At 41.3% G+C, this 25,266-nt stretch overlaps 1 long non-coding RNA gene across 1 annotated transcript; it reads right to left on the reverse strand.

Annotated features, from left to right (window-relative positions):
* Positions 1–1,299: 1,299 nt before the first annotated feature.
* LOC135445630 (uncharacterized) lies at positions 1,300–5,499 on the reverse strand. Its single transcript, XR_010439564.1, has 2 exons — positions 5,395–5,499; positions 1,300–4,618 (listed from the first exon to the last, which is right to left on the reverse strand). It is a non-coding gene; the product is annotated as an uncharacterized LOC135445630 (long non-coding RNA).
* Between the last annotated feature and the right edge of the window lie 19,767 nt (positions 5,500–25,266).

Genomic DNA, 25,266 nt, shown 5'->3' on the forward strand with positions numbered 1-25,266 from the left:
AGCTTGAGGCAGATATCAAATGAGGCATGTAAGTACAGTAAGAGAAAGAATGGTTTCATGGCTGTGTCAGTTGAGGCTAGTTTGAGTCATGCTTGTAACAGAAAATAGGAAAAAACCCCAGATACTTTGTTTAGAAAGACAGATGAAGATTATTGAAAAGTCGGCTGTATTCCAGGAAGAATGAGCTGCAGCCACCACAGCTCTTCTGAGTCCTTCTGCACGCCCACATGCCTGTCTCCTGCCCATCTTTCCTTATGCTTGTCCTCTGATGATCTTGTGTTTTCTCTCCCCCTTTTCTCCTCATTGCCTCTCCTTGCTTACCTTGTCATTAGATATCTATTGATGTGCTTGCTCCAGTCTGCTCCTCTCTGTTGAACACCATAGCCCGGAGTGCTTCACTCCAGACAAGTCACTCATCGCTGCTGAGGCTCAGCTGGTGCAGCAGGAGAAACGCATTTTGGGGAACATCCCATCCAGATCCTGCAGCGTTATGGCAGATCTGTTGAACAGATTCATATGGTGCACAGGGGCTGCAGCCAGCATTAAGACTCGCTTTGAGCTGGACCATTTTCAGTGCAAAATAAATTAAATCTTCTCATCGTTTAACTGTTACATTTTAGCAAGTAAGCAACCAGAAAGGATGAGACCCAGGCTTTGCCAATAGCTGTGATCCTAAAGCAATGAGGTAACAAGTGCTCAGTGGCAGAAGAGGAATAAATACAGTTGAGAGATTATTGTTATTGTTGCTATTATATAACTTTCCCTACTTTTTTTCTTGAAATGATTGAATGAATTTTCTTTCAGGAAGAAACAGATCAGTTTGCAGCTTAACCAGGGAAGTCCAGCCTCCCAGGACTGGACACTAATACATATTAGAATGGCATTTATCCCATTAATTTGGAGATTTCTCTTTAAGAAGTAAGTACATCTCTCCTAATCTCCTTTCCTTGAAAACAAAGTATGTTTTAGTCTCTGCCTCTCATACTGGTGTGCTGCGCCCCTCTGAAGAAAATCTACAATACCATCTGACTTTTGCAGCAACCCTTAAGACAGGAGAAAATCTCAGTGTTGAGCAATGTGTGACTGAAAGGAAAAAAAAAAATCAATTTGCTTGGAGTTATCCTTCAAGGTCCAAGTCAGGTGACCAGTCTATTGGCTCAATTTTCTGTGCAGCAGTTTGGATATTTTTCCATTTTGATGAGACTGTATTTCTTGAAAACAGAGACAAAAAGCCAAACAGGGTGGGGAATTGGGGAGGTTTCCAAGCAGCTCTGAGAGACAGTGTGGAAGAGACAGAAATGTCATAAATAATGGTGTATTTCTTGTTTCCAATAAAATTTCTGAGTGGCATCAAAACAACAATTCAAAAAAAGGTCTGCAATTCACTGTCCTGTCATTCAATAACATTTCATGTAGCTCTGTGCCAAGCCCTTTTATTTGCTTCTTGTGGCTCCTGCGCGAACCAGGAACACGTTAGCCAGCCATGTATGCCCACTGTGCCACCACCTGTGCCGTCTGAGTGTCTCCCTCCAGCCCAGGGCTGGCACAGCTGACAGCTCAGGGAGAGACGTATGAGCCACCTAGGAAGGTGCAAAACTAAGGGAAGTCCCATGTCTACTAGAGCACTTCCATGTCCTCAGATCCAGAATCTGGGCTTAACAGCAAATTATCACTGTCTTGATTTTGTGCCTTGCTGCAGGAGCTACTTTATATTTGTCTGAAAACGAGTGTTTATGTTGTCCTTGCCTCATCCTGAGTCAGCTCACACCTCCCTCTGCAGTAGAGATGGGAAAGCAATTCACCTGGATAGCCAGCTGTGCCTTGCAGATGAAGTATTCTACAGAAGCACCCAGAGAATAAGGCTGTCAACTACTTTTGCAAAACCTTTTAATTGCCTTATTCAGAGACTGCAGCCAAGCCTACATGCCATTCCTTAAGTTTTGTTGCTTTCTCTTAGCAGCAACAAAACATACTGATATTCTTCTATATACTTCCATGGGCTGCCCTGAACTGAGGCACTCATTTCTCCCGTCCTAATCCATAAAAATTATAAACCAACCTATTGCTGGCACTGGTGTCATTATGAAGCCCAGCATATATCTTGATATAATTATGCAAGCATGGGTTTGTGGATTTGTTTGTTTATTCCGTGCATCCTTTGCCTTCCTAAGGACACGAAGGCAGTATTTTCCCACCTAAAATATTCAGCCTTCTTTATGCACAAGGAGTGCTTCCCTGTAGCTTTCCTCCTCTAAGTCTTCTAGGGGCTCCAATGACCCGACCCACTTTCTTTTTGGCTACTATGACTACTGTCATTGACCCTGCACTCAGTACTTTCCCTCCAAAGTACTAACCCTATCTTAGCCTCTACTGTATTAAAAATTAACCCCATGAAGCTCCCACCCCTGATATCTGCCCCTTTTCTTCCCCACACATAGCACTACCATGCAGGCTGCCCCTGCCTTCCTTGTGCCTTTGGAGGGCTGCATTTCTCAGAGAGAAATGTGCTTTGGACAAACCTTGCTCTGTGCTAGGGCAAATCCAGGACTTTGCACATCTGGGAAAGCCCAAAAGGTGAGTTCTGGGCTTGCTGTAAGGTAAATATGAGTCCCAGCAAAGCAGTGAGGACATTGTTCTTTCAGTTGTCTGAGTTAATAATATTTAATTGAGTAATTCCTTCCCAACTTAAAAGCTTATGGAGTTTGCACGTTTATCTCTATCTCACCTACTAAATGTCAGTAAGGTCACTGCTATGCTATCCCAGAAAATGTTGTGTCAGAATTGGATACAGCACAGGATAAGCACAGGGATGGTCAGTGCAGCACAGCTTTCCTACAAAGAGAGGCTAAACAGCCCTGAGGTCTGAATGGAGAGACTGATGCAGAATGGGATGAAGAGCAGTGAAGTGATGGCAGTGAGGGAAAATGTGAATGGAGAACAGTTTGCTCAGGGTCTTCACAACGCAGTGAACAACTGATACCAGATCTGCAAAAGGAAATAATGGTTCATGACTGCATAGTTATATTGTGGTGATGTTTACAGCAGACTGCTTCAGAGGCCACAAGAATTAATAAATTGAGGAGATTTTGGAATTAAGCTTTGTTTATGACTGCTAAAAAGATTATGGGGTGAGTGCAGGCTTTACATCAGGACATGCTTAAACCACAGAGAGCTGGAAGAATGTACAAGGGAAAAGGTTTCCTACTTATTTCACAAACATAGTTAAGATGCATCTGAAGGAAAGATATTGAGATGAATAAACCCTTAGTCTGACCTAACACGACTGTTTTGATGTTAATGAATTTGGGAGACTTAATGGAAGACTGGAAGGTGCAGCTTGTGCTTCCTTCCTTGTATGTCATTTTTTCCATAGTTAGGACCAACTATGGTAACAACATGGATTTAGCCACAGTGGTCAAATATGAGGTTGCTCTTAGGTAAAAGTGATCTGTAGTACCTCAAACCCCAGTTTAATTGTCCAGAAAAGTGTAAGAATTCAAATTGAACAGGAAAGGGCCTTTCCATTAAAAACTGAGCAGCTTCCTACTACGTAAGCCTACAGGATGTCTCAAACTTCAGCAGTTACCAACAGCAGCAGCTGAAGGATGATCTCTCCTGGCTGACACTCCATTTTCATACACTATTCATGGTGCTTAGTGTTAATATATGGCCATAAACTGATGATGCTTTTCTCCTTGCATGTGATAATGAAGCTTGTGACAAAGCCAGGAGTACCTGATGAGAAGGAAAGGAAGCAGAAGTGTTTTCACTGTAAGGTCACCTCACCACAGGGAGACTTTGGTGAATTAAGCACCAGCACAGTGGGTGACATAATGGGGCTCAGATGCTGTCCTTGACCTCCCGCCCTTTCCTTCCAGCTTTCCACTGATGCCTCACAAAGTGGGAAACAGAGAAACTACCCATGCCATTTGGTCCAGGCAAATTCCAGATAGCTACTTTCTCACTGTTATTCCAAATACTAATCTTTCAAGATAGAAACAATTGAGAAACAACCACAGCAGACATGGCTAGACATCAAACTCCTCTCTGGGAGAGGCTGGAAGCTGCCACAGCTTGCAGGGGGATACCTGGTGGAGCATCCTCAGTGCTGGCAGCCAGTCCACAGTGCTTGCTGGCCCCTTATCCAGCAAGTCCTCCTGGTACACATTCCTCCAGGCTCTGCTTTGCCACCATTCCCAAGAAATGAACGGCCCTTTGCAGCCCAAAAAGCCCATGCTCACCACCCACCGACTCCTGCACACTGCACTCTGCTCCCTGCCGTTGTTTCCTACAGCGAAGAGGCTAAAAATCCCTCCGCCAGTGCCACATTTTTTCACGGAAAGCGCCTGTTGCGATTAAGTATGTGTGCACGAGGGAGGTTTCCAGGCTTGAGCAATCCATCTGGCAGCAGCACGCACCGCTATAAGATCATTCCCGCAGCACAGGACCCAGAGCTGATTTAATTGCATTAGTCACCACCAGCAGCACCGCTGATCTTGGACCCAGAGTGCTGGCTGGCCAGCAAGCCTCATGGTTATTTTAACTTTGTTTGCTTGACCTTTCCAGTGGTCCAGACCCCTTGAGGAGCTGAAGAATGCTTCATTCCCCGCTGCTGCCTCTGAAACGCAGAGCGGCCAGGGCCAAGTGTTAGGCTAAATATCAGAATGCACAGGCTGAGTAATGGTTCATCTTCACAAGGGGAAAATTTGCCTCTTACTGACTGATTTTAAAGAAACCAGTTTTAGCATAGTGATTGAATTTGATGGCAAAAAAGGAAATGGAGCTGGCTCCTGCTTATTGTTCTGAGGATCATTAAACATTTCTTTGTAGGCAAATAAATTCACAGATCTGCAGAACAGAACCAAAACCTGATATTTAGAGCCAGATTCATGTTTTCCCAAAGTTTGTGAGTTTTCAATTCATGCTATCCACTGATTTAAGCAGGATATAAGGAAAGAAGATGAAAAAGTCATATCCTGGGAGAAAGTTTTGAAAGCCCAGCAGGTAGCAGTCTCCCTCAGGTAAATCATTCAAAGATACATATTGTGCATCTAATATGTTACTTGTGGTGATTCCTAACAGCGTAGACAAAGCATTGCGCAATTTTAAGTAAGTCTCCAAAAAGTGTTTCTAAAAAGCTGTTTACTGCCAGACCGTTATTTTTTTAACCTCTTAAGCCAAACTCTCTCATTCTGCACAGCATCTGGAGAGGAAATTATTGCTCAAACTGCCAACATCAAGACAGATGCCAGACAAACTTAGCTGCGTAGCAGTGATTTCTCATTCATTGCTGTCTGAACAGCACACTCACCCTGAAGTGCTGCTATCCTGTTGTTGTATTTCATATTTCTAAAGTTCCATACTGTTGCAAATCATATTTCTAAAGTCTCATACCTCCTCCTCAGCAATATTTCTTGGGGACAGTCCTTCACCGCTCTGACTACTTCTTCTGCTTGTTGCTACTTCCTCATCAGGACTCTTCCCAAGCTCTCCTCAACTAGCCAAGCCCAGCCCCTTTTATCCCAGTTATCTGCAGCCGCAGCTGCAGCCCACTGAAGGACATCACAGCTGCAGCCCATCAAGAACAACCGGGGCTTATCAGGGCAAGGCCTATATACAGATATTCAATATATAATACAGATATTTTACTAGGACTCCTACTATACTGGAGTCCTGTGCTCCTCAACTTCCAAGAGAGCACTTGTCAGAGCTGAGCTGACACAAGAATTTGTACATAAGGAACCATAACACAACTTGCTTTAATTTGGGAAGATTTACTCCTCTCATAAAGTGGGTTACTGCCACATGGCAGGTTCAAAATTAAGGCAAAACTAGAATAAATTCACACCAAATGATCTATAAAACTGTGATACCAACACATAAGTCAAATAGAAATGATATAAAATAGATAAAATTTATTACATTATACCTGATACTATGCAACTCCACACCCTATGGATTTTGAAAGACCACCAGAAAACCCATAAATCTGATAGCCCAAAACAGGCTACTACAAGAATCAGATGTCTGTTTAAATAATCCTTTTCTCACAATATCTTGATAAATTCTGACAATTTATTATTTTTAAAAGATCCCACACCGCTGAGTTTTGAGGATGACAATGATGATGGTCTAAATGTGCTAGTGGGATATTTGTTCTTACTTCAAAAGCGAGCTGATAGGCTGATGCTTCTGAAAAAGCAGAACCCTTGGGTTAAGGCTTCTCTTAGCTGTAAATACTTTACTGCTTGAAACTTCTTGATTAACTTCTAGGGATTCTGTAAATAGCTTGGGAGGAAAACATCTGTGCTCAGATAAAAGACATTTGTGGATTTGCTGTCGGAGATGTGCAGTTCCCAGGGCAGCACCACTAAGTGAACCCTGTGAACCAAAGGAGATGGCTGTGAAAATGATGCCTGCAGTCACGCAGGGAGCCAGAGGGACAAACAGACTGTCACCTGCAGACCCTGGTTCTGGAGGCAAGTTACGCTGGCAGACTATCCAGTGAAATTTTTAATAGGAAGAAAGACAACATTTAAATTCGTCTAGATTTGGTTTTGCTCAGTTTTACTCTAACCAGGGAGTCAGCGCAAGCAGCTGTGTTTTCAAAATTCACATTTTTATAGTGTGAAATTGCTTCACAGTCTTAGGGGAGGGGAAGGTGCTGAGGTTAGGTTTTAGCAGAAAGGTGACTTTTCAGACTTCTTTTAGCTAACTAAAACATGATAACCTTTCTTCCTGTACTGCCACATAAAAATATATAGTATGGCTCTGTCCCAGCTTCTGAGGTTGAGCTTCAACTCCAGCTCCACTCTGAAATGTTACTCTGTAAAAAAAAAAAATCCATGTTTATTGGTTCTAAGTCACTCAAACCTCAGATCTGCTCACTTAAAAAAAATGTTTTTTCTAGCTGCTGGTGCTTAATCTGCACCTGACTCACAAATCATCTCTCACAGGCTTCAGCTGTACCTTCACTGTGCCTGTGAGGCATCTCAGTGGGAAAGGATTATGGATGAGGCAGTCCGTGCCAGAAGGAACACAGCCTGTCTTTCACAGCCCTGAAAAGGTCTGCAGGGCTGGCAGTCCTATAAAACAGCTTTTTTTAGTCATGAGCTGAATGCATTCAATCTGCTGGTCAGCTGAAGCATTCTGGAATTCACGTGAGGTTGTGCTAAATACCCCAAGTGCAGAGGTGAGTGGTGGTGCATGTTCATCAGGTAGTTAATGGAAGAGGCCACTATTCTCCCTTTAACAAGCTGGGCCACCTCCCTCACAACACCCCTGGCTTTCTCCCCAGTGCGCCTCTCAGCAGAGACAGTGAGCCACAAAGTCCTGCTGGAGGGAAGAAATATCTCCATGGGTAGGTAATTTAAGTGACACTATTTACTTTCTTTAAATGTGGTTTTGTGACCTTATAACGGGAAGTCATCTCAGAAGACAGATCTCTCACAGCTTTCTAGCGCACCAGGGAAAGGCAAGGACACTCCCAGGGAAGCAGCTGAGCCTGTGGCCACAGCCATTAGGAGGATGTGCTATCCAGGGTGCCACCAGCCTGACCATAATGCCACCAACCACCAGGCCTATCTGCAGGAAATGCTTGGGCCCTGCTGCTGGAGAGGCTGGGAGACACTAAAATATACGTGGGGTATGCCAAGCCCATGCTGGGTGCAGAAGGGAGCATGGAGCAGCAAGGATAAAAGCTGAAGCAGGTGCCAGAAGCCAGGCTGAGAACACAAGCAGAGCAGCACCTGTAGCTGGGCTGGGCTCAATTACAAAAAAAAAAAGAAAAAAAAAGAAAAAAAAAGGGGCAGGGATGGCTGGTGTGGTAATTGCTAATTAGGGAGTTTGGTCAGAGGCAAGCAGGGGGATTTCTGAACTGGCTTTGCTGAGGTAAGCTCTGTGCTGATGTTAAGGTACTGTGCAGAGGGGTCTCTACTCTCGGGAAGGTGAGCAGGTTTTAAGGTCTTTTAGCTTTAGTTATAAGCTTTCATTATAGTTTAACTCTTTCTGTTTGCTCAAGCACTGATGGAAGTCTCTTAGCCTGTTTTCCTTTTCAGTGTGTTCAAATATTTCTTATTTGTTATTCTTTGAATTATTTATTTTCTTGTCTATGGTCTCTCCTACAAGGTTTTGCCTTCCAGATATGCTTTGCCCCTTTAGGAATATGGCAATTTTTCTCTCTTATCTATGGATGTGTGACTTTGCCTATAATTAATAATAGGGTTCAGTGCTTTGCCACACAAAGTCATTTTCCTTGCATTACAAATGTTCATAAATGTCCTATTCTGAACTGTTTTCATCTGAGCTCTCACTTAGAAGGCTGATAAGAAACTATTTTGCTGAATTACTGCCCATATCTTTTCAAGCAGTCCACTTTAGAGAGGAAAAAATTTGGCAGCTGCTTAATTTATTAAATTAATATCAGTGCAATTATGCTTTTAAATGGGTGAAGCCTTTTATTGAGGGGAGTCATATCTGCCTAGTATAGGCCATCAAAGTCATCACAAATTGTTTTTGCGTCAAAACCACAACAAAGAATTGCTATTTGACTACCAAATGCATTGTTGTCTTGAAGCTAGAAGAACTAAACCATCCCCTACTTTTTAGAAAGGAAGATACAATTTATCAACCTTTTACCTTGATTACATCTTCAGTATGTAAAAGTTTAAGATGGTCTCTGGTGCTGTAAGCACGTGTTTTGCACAATGCTGAACCAGGAAGGAATTATTTCAGTTTTATTTTGAGGTTAAGAGACATCTGAACCTTTATCATAGGTCCTAGGAATACACATATATGTATATTGTTTCTAATTCACTTAAATCTCAGTAAACAGGGTTATGCTTACAACAGCAAAAGTCATTTTGGAAGCTGTAGTGGAAGGCAAGAGGATATAAGTAGGATATTTCATAGCACTAAGGGAAAGCTAATGCCTTCTAATTAGGATAAAGTGTGTGGCTGTGAGGTGTGTGGGACCAGCCTTCCATTTAACCTCACCAATAGCACAAAGGAGAAGATGTTGAGTTCTCACCAACTGTGGGAATTAGAGGAAGGTTTTTTTCAAAGGCGGGGGGGAAATGAATGTCACAAGATGGATGAAGACTACACTCCTTGTTGGTTTTGTTTTATTGTTGTTGTAGCTCCAGGGAGCACAAGACCATTGACTTCAGCCTGACCCGAGCTATTGGTGGCTGTAATTTCTACTGTCCCTTACTTTAGGAAGATTTACCAGAGCATCATTTCTCGAGGTGACAGCTCTTGTAAACAGATGATGATGGATTACCTGTGGGAATTACTTCTCCTATATGTAGTGCTGTTGGAGGGTAATAACTGCCAGGTAGCTGGCAGCTGCAGAAACCCAGTGAGAGCAGAGGGACTAAAGAAACTTAACCTTCATTCTATTCTTCATACCCTGTAACAGCTTGACTTTTGGTGGACAGCTGTGGGACTAGTGTAGAAAACATGCTGTTTGCATTGCCCATACAGTGATAATGCTTAAACACCACATCTGCTGAAACGAGAGGCTGGGATATAAGAAGAAGAAAAGGGAGATAACTGGTAGCTTTCTCCCACACAGAGGTATCAGCACTGCACACTCACTCTGTTCCCTTCTGCAGCACTGATTGTCTCCAAAGCTCTCCAGCAAATCCACTCATCCAATGCCATCTGCATTTACCATTGCACAAAAACATCTGTCTGATTAAAACCAGAGCATGCTGCTTGTCAAGACCCAGTCTAGGATATCAAAGGATCAGGCTGGTAGAGCTAGAATGCTGTCTGGAAATGGGTGCAGGTTTTTGGGGATGGGGCTGCAACCAGTTTCAACTTCTGCCAGCACTCACAGATGCTCTCCCCACCAACAGGCAATCCTTGCTTGTGCTGCCAACCACCTGGCTAGACAACACCTCAGCTGCTCCACTGACACCCCCTCATGCAGCACCACACACCCCCATCCTGCCTGCCAGCCTTCTTGGGATATGCTCAACAGCTTGAGCGTTGAGAACACACTTACCATGTTTTAAGGAGAGAGTTCTTTAAAAATAGAAAACAGGTGTCTACTTTTTTTCCCCCCGCCAAGTTGCTCTCCTAAATAAGCATGTTGAGTAAAGAACTGTAAAAATGATGCTCTCTTCTCCCCTTGTTTTCAACTCTAACAGACATCTTTAGAATCCAGTCTGGTCAAAAAAAGCCAGAAGTAGCAAAAGTCCCACCTCACAAAAGTGCAGTCTTCTGATGGCGACCTACAAGATCATGCATCTGTTGCTTATCATCATATTTAATGGACGTGAGGACATTTCAAGCACCTTCTTTTATGAAATGCAGAACAGACATAGCGAGTTTTTTGTATCAATCACTGAAGAGTTGAGACATACCTACAGTAAGCCAACAAACAACAGCTTTTGTTTAGTTAATTCCATGGAAGAGTATTTTATCAATCTTCTGTATTGTGGGGAAAACCTGCTTTCACTGGAATACAGAAGGCATGCAACATTCTTCTACTATTAAGATATGAAACATGCATATCTTGGCTTGGAGTTTGTTGAATGTTACCACAGGACTCATGCTTGGCAGCGTTTTGAGGTTGGGGTTGAGGTTTTTCAGTTCTCCTTTTTTTATGGACACATTAGTAAAAAAGGGACTAACATCAGGGAGGAGAGACTGTGGAAATGTCTAGCAGCTGGTGGGTCTCCATGTGAATAACTGGGTCTTTTCTAATGCAATTCATGGCCCTCTCCTTCTACCAGGGCCTGACAGAAGAATTAAGAGGCCGTGCTTATGCACCATCATGCTATATGTGCTATGTCTGTGATTTCTGAACACAGCTGCCTCTACACTCCTCCAGGAAAGACTGGTGTGATGAAAAACACGGATAACAGTGGGAGCATTTTGCACAGGCAGGAATGCCAGAGATTTGGGATATGGGTGGTGCTGAAGTGTGAGTGAGGTCCATACAAGTGTCCATACAACACCATACGCTGGTGCTTAGCCTGGCTCCACGGCTGAGGTGCAGAGCTGCTCAGCTTGCTCTGTGCTTCACAGCTGTGACACCCTCAGAGAGTTCTCCTGCTGCAGCACTCAGCATCCTACCCTGAGACAGGCTCCAGAGTCACACCATGCTGTGCACCACAGCAGCAGCTCCTGCACGGCTGGGCAGGTAAGCAGGGCACAGCAAAGGGGTCCAGCGGCAGAGCACTGGGTGTAAGAGCTCCTGGCTGGGTTCTGGCCGGAGCTGCTGGGCTGTCTCTGTGTCATGCTCCCAAGTTTCTGCTGTGCTGGTAATGTTTTAGCTCAGGACTCCTGCCTGGAGCCTCCCCAAAGCTGGGCAGTGCTGTGTTAGTGGGGCAGTTGAAGGGAATGACCCCAACCATAATTTAAATACGCAAAACCACAGGAATTCGGTAATAAGGGTGTTGTCTGCTACACTTCTAGAAGTACCGAACCATCTGTTATGATCAGACTGACTTTTTTTCTTGATACCAGACTCAAGCCCTCTGGGAATTTATGAATTTTTGAATATATGCGTAAACATACACATATACTAAATAGTGTTGTCATGACCCATTTTCTGCAATGCTTCTAGTTGCATGCTGGATATAAGAATTTGAGGAACCTTGTTCACAAATTAATGACAAATCCAAGAGACTGCAGCACGCTAAGCAGGCGATTTCTTCCATGACCTGTGTCATGTGGTGTCCCCGAGCTCCTGAGTCTACATGGGGAGACTGAAATGCAAACCATTATATTTTCAGATAGATGTTTGCAAGTGTCCATCTTGACCTTTCTTGACTACCTGTTCTACGTTATAAATGCTGCACGAATTCCCCAAGGGCTTCCACACAACAGAGCATTAGCTGGTAGAGCTGGTAGCCACTCCTCCCTTCCCCTTATGTTGGTAAGCGCAAATGAAGTGGTGCAGAGACAGACTCCAAAAACACATTAGGGTCTCCTGAGAGGAGGTCCTGCATGAACCTCAGATATATTGTTTATTAAATGTGGTCTGGAGAAATCTGCAAAATATGTTTATTTTCTATCAAATCATGCTGAATACCACGGAGGTTGCAGAGTTTTGTACCAGGCACAGGAGTAAAGCCAGCTTCAGGAGGCATTCAGCAAAACCAAGACAAAGCTTGATTGTTGGATTTATTTTTCCCCATTGAAAAAGAAGATAAGGGTTCAGGATATCTAGCAGCATGCTAACTTTACGCAAATAATGCAGGAAAATCTATGAGGGGCAATGACAAATAGAGTTTCTGTGAGCACTACCTCTTGGGCTTTTTTCTGTTTAGATCTCTGTTTAATTATCTGTTTTAGTGTGTCTGTGTGTTTCTCCTATCCCTATTTAAAGCCTGTGACAGACCGACACCCCCCCCCAAAAGAAAGGATTGAAAAAAACAGTTAATAGCCAATAACATACAAATAAAAAGGTGATATAGGAATCTAGCACATTATTTTAACTAGCTGTATTTTTCATTAGAAAGGCAGTAGCATAATCCAATACAGAAGACATATATACTATATGGATACTGTACACATACATTCTTACATGTAGTTTGACGTTTAAGTTTGGATAATTTTCAATGGATGACCTACTCATCTTGTCTAAGCTCCACCTCCTGTGTTTGCTTCACTGCTTCTTGGTATATCTTTACTTTTTTTTCATCACTGAAGCTTGCAGTGTACACTATAACATCCATTGCCAAGAGAAATAATGTTCCTTTTGGTGTTTTTAGTGATAAAATTGGGGGTTTAAGGCTCAAGTGCTAGTGCTAAATTAATTTACAATTGCTTTTGACATTATGAAATGTAGGGCAGTGCATTCTCTTCAGAGAGAATGTGACAACTTAGGTAGTGAAAAAAACACTTTTCCACTCATTTTTATCAAACTTTCTATATAGGAAGGAGGCAGCCTGCGGAGAAACTGTTGGAAACTTATTTCAAAGGCAGGTTATAGATGATTGAGGAGAGGCACAATAAAATCTGGGATGAATGATCTGTCCTAAAGCCAAAAGATTTTGAAGGAAAAAGCTTAACCAGTTGGAAGAAGCCAACAGATGATTTTGTCAGCTTGACTCAAGCAGCAGAGTAAAACCCAATTTCCTGGGAATGCATGAAAGGAGCTATTTCCAAAAAAAAAGTAAATAAGGATGCTGTATCCAGATGGTCAAAATCACACAGTGAAAAACTGTCTTCAGCAGGTGGAGATTGCCAGCCTTTTTGGAAGTGGCAATGTCAACCCTCATCAGCCAAGGAATTGCAGAACTGGGTAGGAGGCATGAGAAAAACATGGAAGTACCACATTTTCTCCACTCATTCAGTAGATGTTGTTTCCCACTGTCTCAGTGCTGAAAGGTGCTATTTTCCGAGTGAAACAGTAAAACTGAGCTGCTGACCTCCACATCCATTCAGGAGAGGTTGCTGCCAGTTTTGCATAACTAAAAATAGTGACTTCCACTCAGCCTTTTTTTATTTTTTAGCTCTTACATTACTAGGAGGATGGAATGTCTTAGAAATTTAAAAAACAATAATTTAGATGTAAATGTTGGTACTGAAATCTCTTAGTTGAAGAGGAAAATGGAGATAGTGCAGAAGTCCTGTATCCAACTCCTTGAGGCTCTGGATTCCCTCTGGCGAAAACCACATGTGGTTCTGTGACTGCTGTGGGATTAAGTATTAGGAGCCTCTGGCAGTCCAGGGGGAGGGACTGCTGGCCTCAAAAGTTCCAGATGTGTAAAGCTTTCCTACCTTGTAAGATAAAAGTCTAAGTAGAGCTCTTGTGACTGCCTTACCGAGTCTTTACGTACTGGTTTTGTCAGCTCCAGCTCTGGGTGCTGGCTTAAAATTCGAAGCGGAAACTTTTCCCTTCTGCACTCTATCCTGAATCTCCCATCTGATCCTCTCTTCTACCACTGTTTTTTTTTTCATATAAACCCTAAACACCTACCTAGCATTCCTCATCTGTAATTCTGAGTCAATGACAACAAGATATTATGCTTGCAGTCATCTGCCTAGGCTATTGATGTGAAGACCAAACCACTCTGCCTATGGGGTTTGGTTTGGTGGGGTCTTGCTGCTGTTTCCATGGGCAAAGTTCCCTTCCTGTCTTCTGTTCATGCCACAATAATTTGGGAAGCAGATGCCCAGCCCAGGTGAAGGAGACCAGTGGGCTAGGAGTTATTTTGACAAATATTAACTCTGTTAAAATCCATGGACCAGCTGATTCATGTGAGAGCACTCATTAAATAATAATAAGTCTTCAAAAAGAAATCACCTTTCATTTTGGGATAAATGAACCCATTTCCATCTCCCAACTCTAGAATATTTTTCTAGATGACCTTGAAAAAATTGTTGAGCTCATCACAAATATACAGAAAAGAACAACTTATGAACATATTTTTGGTAAGTTTTTTTCTATTCAGAAATATCAAGTGAAAAACAGTTTGTACAATCAGACTGGTTCAGTGCTCTAGGTGGAACGTATACATATTTTTGTCTTTAGGTGTATTTTATTTTTAGGTAACATGACTAAAATTATCAGCAGTTAACAATGTTCACATTCTGTCTGTCATCTTCAGATTTCAGAGTCAGTACTGTAAAAGGATGAACAGGTCAAATAGACTGAAAATTATTTTTCTGATTGTCTTTGGTCTCTTGAACATAAGACTACATCAGTCCTGTTTGATTCATGCCTTCAACGATTTCTTCACAGCCATGACCCTGAGAAACATAATTTTATTTTAAATGGGATGTGAGAATTCAGAGCACTGACTTGACACCAAATTTAGTAATTACATAAAATACTGTGAGTATGCAGCACGAGAAATTTAAGAATTCAACTGAACATGCCCTTCTTCCTTCCACCTTGTTTTCTCCCTATCATACTTAAGTTCAAGTTGGAATTTGTTTATGCAGTAAGCTAGCTCCAGCTATCATCTCTCAACTCCTCCTGCCTATTTATTTCCATCTCTGTGAAATATTTATTGCTGTTTCTTACACTCTTTAATTCTAAGGCATATGGCTTTTGTTTACATCGTAACAGAAGTAAGTAGTAGGATGTGTTTGCACAAGCCTTACAGGCACGCTCCTGCTTGGGTTTCTCAGGTGTTAATTGCAGCTGCTGGTGTTTTGTAAGCAAAGGCCTGTGTTTCTGGTCGAACAGAAAGTTTTACAATATATATCAAGAGAGAATGTGTCATTTTGTGACTATTGACTCAGAAGAGCAGTTTGTTTTCCTGCAGGAATAAACGTATTTTGCATCTTTCTTCTCTTGATGTAATCTACAATTCTGTACCTTTGCCTGTAACAAGGCGTAGATACAAATTAGTCACTTGGCAGAAGCTTTGCCAGATTAAAATCTGTTTGCCTGTCCTTAAAGCTGCTGTCAAACAATTTGTCACTTGTTGTTTGTTGTAGTGTGTTGTTAAGTTTCTTGTGTTATTCCCCCAATTTATGTGTTGTTTCCCCCTATTAAGTGTAAAATGGTTTTGTCCCCCCAGTTTTTCCCACCACAGCCCTGATGTCCATTAGGTTACCATGGTTACCCCTGTGTCTGTCACCCAAGTTATATAATTTCTTCTACCCCTTTTTCCCTTTTTAGTAAATCTTTTCTCCTCCCTGGGCTCAGTCAATCAGCCCCCCACTCCTCCTGGTTTTCCAGAACTTTCGTTTCTCTGGAGGTGTTGGTTGGCTGGGGTCCCGGGACACCTCCCTTACCTTTTGATTATTGGTTTCCATGGAGTGTCAGTTCTGTGAACTTCATCCCCTCACCTTTCCCGATTGGTTCCACCTGTACCCACCCCCCCTCCTTTATAATCCTGTTTCACACCCCCCCCCCCCCATTCGGGGCCACTTTCCCGGTTGGTTTCTCCCCGTTGGATCCCGCAACACCTTCAATAAACCGACGTTTAACCCCCGGTGAAGTGGTCAGCTCCGTTCCTCGCCAATACCAGCGGTGTAAGCCAGTCCGCAGCCAGCGCAGCCCGAGGCCATCAGACGCCGAGGGGTGCTGGCCAGGAATTGCAGAGGGGCGTCGGCCTTTCGCCCTCAGCTAGCCGGACTTCGAACATCGGGCCACATACGCCCCCCCGCAGTTGTTAAAGTATATAGTGATCACAGCAATGCAGATCTTGATTTACAGGGGAGCATTTCCCCCCTGTGCAAGGTGTAGGAGATGAATGTTGAGCCTTTCTCTTGCCTAAAACAATTTAAACTTGGATTCACTACTTTTCTGCAAAGCTCCCTCATTCAGAGCCTGCTGGTCCCTGGGCCCAGGAATCTTCTAGTCTTTATGCAAAATGGAACATCTGTAAAGAAGGTGACGGTGGGAATGGCACCATGGGTGAGAGGGAGCTGACCCTCATGTTCAGTTTTCTGTGTGCACTGGACAGCCTGATAGGAATCACCAGTGGAAACAAAACCTCTTTGCATGTCTGTCTGCCACCGGAGAGCTCTGAGGAAGGTATGGTCAGTCCACTCTTGTGGCAAGAAATTGGGGATTTACTGCAATCGAAGCTACACCCACAAACTGTGCATACCATGACTGACTTCTCCCAAGAAGTACTGAGAGGATTATGTGCGTGGTGTTGTATTCACAATTAAATAACTCTTCTGAGCTGCTTCTGTGCAAGTCTTACTGGTTATGTCTCTACTGCTTAATAACTGTGGCAGGAAGCAATGCAAGATGCACCCTGTCGGGGTCCTCCTGATGCCCAGATTCCCTCTGAGCAGAATGTTCTGCACAGGGCTCTGCCCTGCACCTCCTCAGGGTCTGCTGCACTCAGGTCTCAGGAGACAACAGGTAGCTTTTGGGGAGAAATCTTAGTATTTCTATTGCTGCAGAGGAAGACTGCAATGAGGGAAAACAGGCTGCAGAAGGATTTTTCTTCCCTCAGCTTACGTTAATGGCTGCTTATTTGAGCCATAGGTGCTAATGGCTTGGGAAAAGAAAATCATAGATGACTTGGAATTTGTTAAGAATATGTTCCTTCTTAATGGCTTTAATGGTCAAGAGGAGTAAAATACATGTGTTGAATAGCAGTCTCTAAAAAGTAATCAATTAATGGAAGCAAAAATAAAGGCTGGAGAAGAACATACAAAGAAGGATTAAGAGGTAAACATGCATAAAGTATGTAAACTTATTTAAAGTAATGTAAACATAAAATAAGAAGAATGTAAACACACTGTGACGGTGTTCAGTTCCCTTATGTTGAGGGAAGAGATGAGCATCTGACTCCATGTTTCAGAAGGCTTGATTTATTATTTTATGATGTATATTACATTAAAACTATACTAAGAGAATAGAAGAAAAAGTTTCATCAGAAGGCTAGCTAAGAATAGAAAGGAAAAAATGACAACAAAGGTTTATGGCTCAGCTCTCTGTCCGAGCCAGCTGACTGTGATTGGCCATTAATTACAAACAAGCACATGAGACCAATCTCAGATGCACCTGCTGCATTCCACAGCAGCAGATAATCATTGTTTACATTTTGTTCCTGAGGCCTCTCAGCTTCTAAGGAGGAAAAATCCTAAGGAAAGGATTTTTCAAAAAAAGATGTCTGTGACAAACACACATTAAAAAGAAACATTTTATTTCAGTTTTCACATTTTCATTTAAGCCGGAGCCATATCTTTAAAAGCAGATTTTAAAAAACTAATTACCTTTCATAGGAAATTAGGTTCCTAAATCACTGAAATTTTGCAGAAAGTAATATCCCCTTCCATTTTCTAATTAACTATCTAACCATCTTAGAAAAGAACAGCATAGTTAAATAACAGCTTAAGTTAAAATTTTGCATAGAAATTTATGATATTAAAATTTGCATTAAAATTTATGGTTTTGTGGTAGGGAATAAGAAGGTTCTCTAAGAAGTGAGAACTATGATTATTATGCATGTATCTACAAGAGACAACATTTTAGACTTTTTTTGTTACATTTCAAGGAAAATGCTAGTTGGAAGATTATTGGTTGGTAATCAACTTTTAAAGATTATTTTGTTAATTAGGACTCTCACTTCATCTCTTTTCCAAACTCATTGTCCATAAAAACAAGAAGTTTGAGTCCCAGAGAGCAGACTTGAATAGTGAAAGATAAAGCTGTCTGCCTTGGTAAGAGATCATTAAACCATAAAACAGGGCTCATATAAAAATGCTCTTAAACAACTGAAGAGTCACAGGCAGCAACAACAGTGAGCAGAGCTGGAGGAAATGCTTCACAAAAGTCACAGGAATTTGATTTGTTTAGCATAGGGAAAAGATGATTTAGAAATATAGTAATAGAAGTCCCCAGAAATGCTACAGGCCACCAGAAAAACAGGACCAAACTACAATAACAACAACACAACAAAAAATTAAACAGCTTTTCTGTCACCTCTCTGAAAAGGACAAAAAGTAATGATCTCAAACTGCATCAAGTGAGATGTAGATGAGACAACTTGAGTCAGAATAACAAAGGACTGGAATTGTGTGTCTGGAGATTACAGGGAATGTAGGGATTCTCAGGCTTCTGATTATTGTTGTCTGGATGCATAATTCCTGTGTCTTTACATCCCCTACAGAGTAATATAAAATTGCTTTACATTTGAGGAGAGAAAAAATGGCATGAATGCTCTACCATCACCACAGTAACTTAGAAGGAGAGGTGTTTTACATGGTCAAAAACATGTCCTTTTTGGAAAGTGTGTTTTATGTATATAGTCTTGGCTGCAGAAGACAAGAGTTAGTGATATAGAGCTGTACCCATTGAATATAGGGATTTTTTCACTGAAGGTAACAGCAGAAACCACAACTATAGCAGAGCCTTTTTCTATTATGCCCTCCAGATCCCATAGTTAGTTGGGCTTGTTCCTGGAGTCAGTCCATACACATTCAAGTTTATTCAAAGCAGTGAAAACTTGTCCTAAATCTGTAATTTAATCCTCTTGGTCTTTCATGTTACAGTCTATAGGAGGTAGGTTTTCTAGATAATGAGATGGTTACCTGTTCAGCAAAATGTGTATACATGTCTTTTGGAACTGATTTAGCTCTTGATACCTGGACATACTAAGGAAGGAGCCTTGCTGGATCACAACTGCAATGCTGTTGGCCTTTGCTGGTTCATAGTTTTGGTGCTGGGAAGCACATGGCTCCCTGTCAAAACCTGAATGCCTCCTAAGTGCAGAAAATACTGTGAAAATGCTAGGTACAGAGAGCAGAAGCTTTATTTTCTTCCAATCTACCTATATGCCTCAGTCATTCACGTTAGGAAGATCTTCTCTTAACCACTGTTGACTTTCAGTTCACCATTCAGCACATCATTGCCTCTGCCATACTCTCCCCTTCCTAATTTCAGTGTCCTTGATTATTCTCTTTGATTCTATGATTCCTTCTCATTTCAGATCACCTCAGATTAAGATCAAAGCTTGTCAATGTCCTCTCTATCTTAATCTATATCACATCAACACCTTGCTTCTGTCTTGAAATGTCTATTCCCTACTACATGCACAGATAGACACCTTTTTACTTTCCTTATTTAAATTTGAGGATTCATTAGGATCAGAAACTCCACAACAAGGGCAGGAGAACACTTAACTCAGATCTTTGCCACTGCAAGACATCTCTCTCCCAAATGCTGTGACTGTAAGGTATGACCAGTACAGCATTATGTACAAGAGCTCTGACCAGAGTAAAAAACAGTTATCAGGACATGAGGTGAGGAAACTCTTCTCCACCTGAGCATTTCATTAAGATTTCTGAGTGCCCATGGGACCCTGGGTCTTCAAATGGAGCCCCAGCCCACACAATGCCACTTGGGGCAGAGTCCTTCTTGCCCTATGACTAGATGAAAAAGTTCAGAAATCAGTGTTTCGTTTCAACAAAATAAATTTCTGGTCTTCTTTCTAACAGTTCTTTCCTTTTCTTCCATTAGCTTATGTTTTCAAAGGAACAAAAATTGATTTAACTACACAGTTAATGCCTCCTCCCAAGTTCTGCTTCAGCTGTGATCAGAGAAGGACAGAGAAATGAAAATTACCAAAACTGAGATAGAAAATAAGTGCCAGAAGTTGTTTAAGCTGAATGAATGGCTAGGCAGAGCAGCTTACAGAATGGGGGATGTTTAGGAACAGCCTACACTGTAGAATGCCAAAGAGGTGCAACTCAAAATAACACCAGATATTAGGTTTGAGAGACTGGCAGGGTGGCTAAATGCATGAAGAGGAAAATAGGAAAAGAACACATAGAGGATGACTGAGTAATTGTTTCTACTGCATGAACGGCTGAAGATCTATGAACTTCAAGGGAGATGAGCTGCAGCTTGGACAGGAGACTCATCTGAAGTGAATCTGCAAGACCACAAGCCCACAGTAACTGCATCGGTGATCATAGCTCACACTGTCCATAAACGAGCAGCAGAGGCAGAAAACAGTGTCCACAGAAAGCTGGGGAGGACAGAGGAGGGAGAGGAAGGAACCAAAGTCTGTTGTGAATGCTGGAGAGTGCCTGGCTTCGGGCAGAGTCAGCAGTGTCCACAGCACCTGGCTGGTCACTGAGAAGCTCTGCACCCAGCATTGCATTCAGGAGATTGGCATATGAAACATTGACAATAGCAGCCTGCCTGTTCTCTAAGCAGGAGCCTAGGCTTTGTAAACTTTTAAAGGAATATTTAGTGTTTCTAAATCACTCCTGACTCTCACAGGAAAGGCCCTGTGTCAAAGCTGAGTATTGCAGTTTGATCTGCATCACTGATGTACAAATAAGTTCTGCTTATCACCTACTAATTTATTCATTCTTTCTATGTTTGGAAACCACTTCCATGGTAGGTTTATCTGTAATATCAAAAGACCAAAGAAATTGTAGTCCTGTAAACTGTTACTTCTTTAATCAGCTAGATTATATTCAACCAAATATGCATTATCTTAAGAGAATTGATATATTAAAAGGTGATAAACAAGCTACCTTTTTGTAGTGGAAAGGGAATTAAAATGCAGTGTATAATATTTGTATTTCCATAATGTGTGAGACTGGAAGTTTTTGGAAGAAAACATTAACCCAGCAACTTGAGTTAGAAAAACTCAAGCATTCAGCTACTTTCATGTGATACATAGATGACAGAAAGCACTATTTTTTTCTCATTTGCTTCTATTAATAATAACAGTAAGAAGTAAGAAAAATCTGTTAGAAAAACTAAAGCTCGAGCTATGTCAAATCATGACAGCAAAGTAAGTGATTCAGTAAGCTAGTCATAGTTAATATAGAAAGGCAATATTGATTTTTATGAAAAGGCTGAAATGAGAAGATATAAAGCATCCTTTTCTCAGATAGGTTTTGGGGGCTAACAACTTCAACCACATTTAAAAAAAACCTGCAATTCTACCAAGAAAAATATATCAATAACTAAACAGAATGACCATGACACGTTTGTATCAGTAACAAAACTTCTTTCATGAAAATGAAACAAAAAAGAACATTTATGGTGGGCAGAATGATCCATTGGAATAAGATAATAGATGCAAATTTTGGTCTAACTTCTGTTTTTTTCCATGGCAAAATCAATGAACTATGGTGTATAGTAGATTAGTTAATTATGTAAGATGTCAAACCCCATAAAGGATGTAAGATTTGATTTTACAAATCAGCTCTGCCTGGGAGAAGTTTCACAGCAGCAAGTCCTAGTGATTAAAATGTCAGCATGAGGGACTGCTGCAGGAGCTACCAATCTAATAATAGAATGTAACAATTACATGCTTGGAAAGTCCACATAATAACAAATACAAATTTCAAATTATTTAAAAGAGTGATTTCAACTGAAAATTTAAAAAAGAAGCACTAAGTCCCAGGAAGGTGATCTCCACATGGGGCCCTTTCTTAATCAGTACATATTCTGCAGCTACCTTTGCAGCACATTTACCACTCTGCCAGCCAGAGAACCCGTGTTTGGGGACTGTATTGGATTTTCTGTGCCTGGCTTTTGCAAAAATTGCACACGTTCTGAACATGATGCATCTGCAATTTCTTAAAATACTCTTCAATTCTCAGTTATTTGCATTCTTCAATTACCAGCCAGCCAAATCCCAAAAGGACTTGACAGTTTCAGTGACAGCAGTTTCTTCTCACTTTCTATGGCATAACATAAACCACTGCAGAATTCCTGTAGGCTTTACCTCTTAAAGTAACACTTGCTTTCAATGTAAGATCCAGTCCTTTTTTCCTGATAAATCTGGTATTACTATTTGCAAGTGTGCAAGGACTGTGTTGCATCACCCAGTGGTGACAGCTCAAAAGTGAACTTTGCAGTGACAGTTTAGGTTTATTTGATAATCAGTGTCTTCTTTAAAAGATAAAGTGACATTATGTGCATTTCATATTTACCAAAATGAAGAAAATGTTGGAGATGTTGGAAAATAGTGGGAATGGAAAGTTTTGGGGGCTCTGAATTTGGAAATTTTCCAACTGTAAGTTTCTTTTTTGCATCTCTTTTGCTTTCATTCAGCTAGCACTCTGCTTGCAAGAACACAGCTCATCCCCTTTTGTTATTATTATGGTGTGTTCTGCACAGTTCAAGACTTCTAATATTTTCTCAAAAACTTTTCTTTGAAGCACTGCAGGCCCTGAAGCAACTTCTTTAGAAATTCCAAAGCGGGTACCTGATTGCTCCTTTCAAGATGGAGACTGCTACAAAGCATACTCAGAGTGCAAACATCTGTCAGCCTCTCTGAAGCAAAGAACTGAGTTGTAGACAGTAAGTTCAGCATCTCATCTCAGCTTCTCGCCACAGACATCCCCAAAGCATTAACACATTTGCATATTCACTCAGCAAAGGGCAGTTAGAGTTTAAGTTTGGAGACACTGGACAAACTTGGAGAATTCTCACCCTGCTGATCAGCTGATCTTTCTTCTCTCTAAGTTAGAGTGCAGTGCTGCAGGAGAGAGTAGATTTCTACTCACTGTAAAAATCACACTATGAGTAATTTCCCTTGAAAAACATAAGACAATGATGTAAATGTTATAAAATGTTTCACAGTCGCCCTGCCAAACTTCTTTGGGATCTTCCAGCCCTGCTTTAATTTACAAAGGTCTTGAGCTGTGCACAAAAACAGCACGTGGCGTACTCATGTGCCTTCACCATTCCGCATTTAATAACTCCCACCACTGAGCAATGTTATCCCAGGTCTTCTGAAACTGTATGATGTTTTTGGCTCCTCAGAGTTTTCCCAGCTGTGAAACTTATGTAAAATTACTATCATCATCCCCTTCCAGCTTTGGTGTTTCTTACTTACATTCCATCTATTCAATGGAAGAGACCTTCAAAGCAGAGCCAGGGGGTGAGAAGTAGAGGCATCCTAGTGGAAGGTAGGTCCATTCAGTTGAGATAAATGTGTGTGTGACTGTCTTCAGGTGAGTTGAGGTTCTGCCTAAACAGCAAATCATATGTAAATGGATTTAGACTTCCATGTCCACAAGCTTAGAGAAGTTGAAATGTCTCAGCTATAGTATAGAATATAGGAGGTGCAGTTATGTGAACTTCAGCTGCTTATTAGTATTGGAAAATTTGATTAGTAATTAATAGGTAATAAGAGTCTTCATCATATACACCCTTAAGAATTCAGAGAACACATCTGAAAAGCCTTTGCAAAAAATAGAAAATACAGTGAGTTGCAAAAGGGAAATGGAAGAGAATGTATCCTCTGTAATAAGAGATGAATGTTTGTCATTAGTTTAATGAAGGGGCCACAGAAACCTCCTGCAGCCCCCCATTAGTCTAACAGTTAGTCCATTGTGTACATATACAATACACAGTCACTTGTCCTTGTAAGGGATCATGTCTGGGATAAGTCCAAAGGCTAAAAATGAAGCCATTTCTACAGTTCTGAAGCTTAGATTTAAAGCACCAGGAATTTAAAAAACAAAACAAACCCAACCCAACTTTTGACTGCCCTATTTTTCTAAAATTGCATCTCATCCCTACAGTAAACATTCTTCTTTGGTTTTGTCTGAGGGCTTGGTCTAATCATGATTTATTTCCACCTAATATTTATGTTTCTGGTTGAAAGGAGAAGAATTATCAAGACATCAGTGTTCAGCTTTGCACCTCCTTCCCCTGGCTTGAAGAAACATACCACACTTATGCTGGAGAAGACAGACATTTTGGTCACTTGTGTGAGCAGTACTTGCAGTTATGCAGAGTGGGACAATTTTAGCTTTCCATCTTGAGAACATTTAGAGGTACAAGAGTACAAAGCTGTCATTTGGAAGGGGAGCTCGAATGAAGATAAAAGGCGCAGTTTATCCTATAACTGCTATAGGATCCACAAATGTATGGATGCTTATGACAGAACACTCAAGCCAATAACAAAGTAACTATTAAAATGTAATTTTGAGGAAGAATTTTGCTATAACAGAGACAAACAAGCCAATCAAATCTTTGAATTCAATGTAAGAATCACACTTTTGATCCTGTATCATAATTTCTTCCACAGCACTTGCATTTCATACACGTGCAGCTCAGTGTTGTAGTTTTTTCCTGACCTGGGATCAGACACAGATGATTGCAGCAAGAATAATTCTTCATCACATTGCGCTTGACACAAGGAATGTAGGCTGAAATCCAGAAAAGTGGAGATGCAGATGGTGCAAAGTGCAGATTTTAGAGCAATAGCCTTGTCCTGCCACCCTTTTCTGGTTATCCATCCAGAAGGAAAGGGAGATTTACATGCCATATAATCTCTATATGTATTTGGGGGCTTCCATGATGCAATTTAGGGTGAGATTTCCTACCCAGATGCACATCTGTCATCTCCCAACCTTGAGCCAGCCTAAGACTACAAATGTAATAGGCCTATAACTGAGATATCTGAGGGTGTAAGCAGGGACTGTCATACACAGTCCTTGAAACACCCTGCTTTCCATGGATAAATATAATGAAATAAAAAGTCAAGGTTGAGGAGAAGGAAAAATGATCTTTATTTTACAGTAAATTAACATTTTCCATGAAGTTACAAACATATATAGTCTTTTTGATTTATGCTGTGAATATGAAAAAATGCAATTTAAGCAGATCTTCAAAGATCAGTGTACTGTTCTTATAAATGCAAACGACATATGGTCGAGCATGCTTGTGTTAATTGGAGATAAAAAGAAAGGAAAAAAAAGAGGTGACATCTTTTGAAAGAGCCTCCCATTAGGGCAATAGGAGCAGCCTTTACAAGGTGTGATGTTGAAGTCTGGCTTAGCTCAATCAGCAGCAGTCCCACTGAAACTGCTAAGGGTGCTGCAGCAAGAGACAGGGAAGTAATCCAT

This window comes from Zonotrichia leucophrys, chromosome 3 (assembly GCF_028769735.1).
Source record: "Zonotrichia leucophrys gambelii isolate GWCS_2022_RI chromosome 3, RI_Zleu_2.0, whole genome shotgun sequence".
In the NCBI taxonomy this organism is placed as follows: domain Eukaryota; kingdom Metazoa; phylum Chordata; class Aves; order Passeriformes; family Passerellidae; genus Zonotrichia; species Zonotrichia leucophrys.